This window comes from Leptinotarsa decemlineata, unplaced genomic scaffold (assembly GCF_025532065.1).
Source record: "Leptinotarsa decemlineata unplaced genomic scaffold, Ldec_3_MD MMD2_tig00000882_RagTag_RagTag, whole genome shotgun sequence".
NCBI lineage: Eukaryota > Metazoa > Arthropoda > Insecta > Coleoptera > Chrysomelidae > Leptinotarsa > Leptinotarsa decemlineata.
The window spans coordinates 14264568-14268314 of record NW_027412556.1 but is presented as its reverse complement, the minus strand read 5'-3'; the positions used below and the strand labels follow the sequence as shown (position 1 = coordinate 14268314).

Below are 3747 nucleotides of genomic sequence, written 5' to 3'. Positions count from 1 at the left end.
TTTCTACTCACTTCAATTTCGAGAACAAGATATTGAAAAATGAAAATTCGGGCATATATAAAATGAGATGTTAGAACTGTGATGAAACTATATCGGTCAGACTGAGCCAGCTATTGAAACTTGTTTCAGAGAACATAATTCGCTCAATAATTCGCTGAAGAACGGACATGAAATAAATCGAAACTATCTAAAATTGTTGATATCCATACATGACACATTTTTTTATGAGGAATGAACTTCCTGATAACGTTTTTTCAAATAAATCCAGTATCTAGCGATTCAACTCCAACGTAGTACTTAGTAGACTTAGAAGAAAGTCTATCTTGTAGCAATATGCAAAATCTGCTGCATGCGTACCTGCACTATATAACCATGTCTACCCTGAACTATCATCACTAAATCGTTTACCTAACCAGTTCTCAACATCTATTATAGCCTAGAAGATATAGTCACTCCAAGCATGCAGTCTATTCTCTTACAGCTTATATCCTACATCTCTCTTTTCCCCCATGCATTAATAATTGATTTTAAAAAATTCTTATCTTTTTTCCTTTTTTCCTCGGATTTGCACTGACCCTCTGTTCTTGAATTCATATCGCCTTCTTGAACAATCGTAATCTTCAATAATAGTTCTGAGTTCTGCCAAGAACTTGAAACTCTATGTTAATAAGAGGAGGACCTCTCTGGCATTACCTTCACTGGGTCATATTCAAATCTGCTCTTTGAAGACTCTTCTTCAAGTGTTCCGTTTGTTCCATTCTTCCTTTCGTGGCTGGTGATTGTAGTATTTGTTCAGATATATGTTGTAACGGGATAATTATCTACTTAAAAATATATAGTTCAAAATATTGATAATGAAATCAACTTCATGAGGAAAAAAAATATATTATTTCGTATTCATATAAAATAAACATTTTACATTCAACAATTACAACATTATTGGACATATCCCCCGGACATCATGATTTTCCGCGCCACTGGATGAATGTCAAAAATTAGGTGAGCCCATTATTTGTTTGAAATATATTTTTTCGTTTCGTATAGCCTTTCGTTATAGGATAAATTTGAGGTTGTAAGGATACAGGGAGCAGTTGACATAATTTGAGCTAGATTGTCCTCGGTTTTCGATGTGGATACCTGAAAGTAAATAACACTTCAAAATACATGTCTTACCAAGCCTAAATAACTAACTCTTACGGAAATAATTTTCCTTCTAATTGAAAATAACTATATTATTGTACCCACCTGTTAGCTGACCGTCCAGTTGTAGTTTAGTTCCATAATCCTTCAGATTGTTTTCGTTGTACCATTTAGGTTAGCTTATTAGTGGTTCTGTTGACCCAGTTTCAGAAAATAAGATTCATCTAGTTAGATTATTAGTCGCGATCTGTGAAACAGTTGTCATCATAGGGCTCGTAAGACAACGTTTCCCTGTTCGCTGATGGAGGGCGCGAGAGGTACCGTTTCACGATTATTTATAAAAATTCATGTCAAGACGTGTCGAAAAGGAAATTATTTTTACTGTTTTTTTTGATTATTATATCAAATTGAATTCGGACTAAGTGTAGGTGAATAATTGACAGCTTGTTTAAATTAAACAATAGTGAACAAACATTATCAATTATCTTTCGCCATCTATGGGTCAGAGGGACTTAGAGGTTTTGTAATGGTAAATATACCTAAAAATTTTAGATGTCGATAGATTTCAAATTATTGCCCTTTCTGTTTCACACACCTTTTCCGATAATTCAGTGATTTAACTTACCGACTTGGAAATGGAACGGAAGTCACGTATTTTACTCTTCACCGATTGGTTCACCCAACGCTGCTCATGACGTATAGGCATGCGCTTCAATAAGGAAACGTTTTTCAAAATAGGCTTTAACGGATATAATTTCCCACTAGACTCCAAATCTCAATTTCCGGCCTACTCAGGACGGGAAGGAGAAACAGATCGACCTCCGTGTGTGTTCAGAAAGAACCATTTTGGAAAATCTGTCTATTAGACACCTCATAGAGGATTAATTTCCATAAGGTTTCATTTCAAGTGAAAAGGTGCCTGTTAGTTTCGTACTTATAGAGTATTGCTATTGTTTGGTTGTGGCCCTTTCACCCTGTTCAGGGATCAGAGAACCCCACGTGAGTACGCCATTTTTGTCAACCTTTTCCGTCCATTTGTGCTTTTTTTTTGAGACATTTTCTCATTTTCATTTTCTCCTATTATAGGGCGATCTACGTGTGATTAGTTCATAGACGATTTTGTTGAACCATTACGAGTTGGGAACTACTCAAATCAGTATTTTGGAAAAATACTGAAATCTATTTTGTGGAAACCGAAAAAGAAATACTTGTCTTCAGTATTTCTCCGGATTTTATTGTAAAAGAAACCCTTCTGAACTGGAAGGTAAGTTGCTCTAATTCAGACGGAGTGTACCTAAAGTGTCTTGTGTAAAATATTTGTTGTTTTCATTTGGTTTTTTTTAGTATACGGTTACTAGACATTTGCCAATAAAAATATATAATATCATAGTAACGTTCTATCATAATTTATTTTATTTTTGTTATTGATTCTTCCGCTGGAAATCAGCGCATTAATTTTTACTTTCGATAATTTCAGTAGATTCTTGCCATGTTATCATATATATTAGTAAACTTTTGGTTTTTTATTGAAGGTAAAGAAAATAAAATATTACTTTTCATATCGATCACTGTTTTACGGTGTTGTCACATTAATTTAAAGTCATTAAGGATGCTACTTTTGTATTATGTACTTAGGATGATTACAGTAGAAATCAATGAGGATTTTTTTTTCTTTAAAGGGTTTTTTTTTGGGGTACCGTTTTCCTGTAGGAAGAATTCACGCCAGATCAACAACCACTCTGGAACATTTTGACTACCTATCTTGGCGGATTCTTTAGATTCAAGATTGTTGTTTGGACTTGGGGGCGGAGAAGACGCGCAAGTACCTGAAACAATAAAAAAATTGACTATATTTTTTTATATATTACTTACATTATCGTGATTAATAACTTACTGTTAATTGTGTAAAGCGGAAATTAAGTCGTGTTTTGATCCAGTTAATTATTTTTTCGTGATACTGCGTCTGCGCTCTGGGCCCACAGCAAATGACTTCGGAATCCTTGTAAAATATTCTTGAAGGTGACTTACCTGCGGCTTCACTTCCTGCTCTTTGTGTATTTAATTTTGATTTATACGTAGCTGGCTCTATTTTTTTTTTTTTTATTGAGAAGTTTAAGGTAACTAGTAAGGAAACTTAGAAAGTTATCAACTCCGTTTGGCTTTAAGTATTGATTTGAATTTGTTTAAAACACATCGATTAAATCCATGGATGCTAAAAGTTTTTTTAACCTGTGCTAATTTTTTTTTTTCCTCGCAAAGTAATTGAATTTTAAATACCCAAGTATTAAGATTATACTGTACAATTTATTTTCACGTTGTCAATATACTGATCTATTGGAATGGTGGCTGGCCAATTTTATTTCTTTTCTCTTGGTAAGTTGGAGAATTGGTAAAGATATTAGTGAAATCTATAGGCATTTCAACTTACCTGGCGCCCAAATAAAAAAAAAAAAATAATATACAACATCTGTAAACTCACTCCAGTCTCCTCTGTAGTGAACCGGTATGCCTTGACTGTCATCGTGACAGCCCACCAATCGCAACTTCAAGTATTGAGGTTACAATGTCTGGATGCGTAGATTTCCTATTCACTCTATGCCCTGCTGT

General features: G+C 34.2%; 1 long non-coding RNA gene across 1 annotated transcript; it reads left to right on the top strand.

The window, feature by feature from the left end:
• The first annotated feature begins 1759 nt into the window (after nt 1-1759).
• LOC141482174 (uncharacterized) lies at nt 1760-3407 on the top strand. Its single transcript, XR_012465388.1, has 3 exons — nt 1760-2139; nt 2227-2404; nt 2820-3407. It is a non-coding gene; the product is annotated as an uncharacterized lncRNA (long non-coding RNA).
• Nucleotides 3408-3747: the final 340 nt, after the last annotated feature.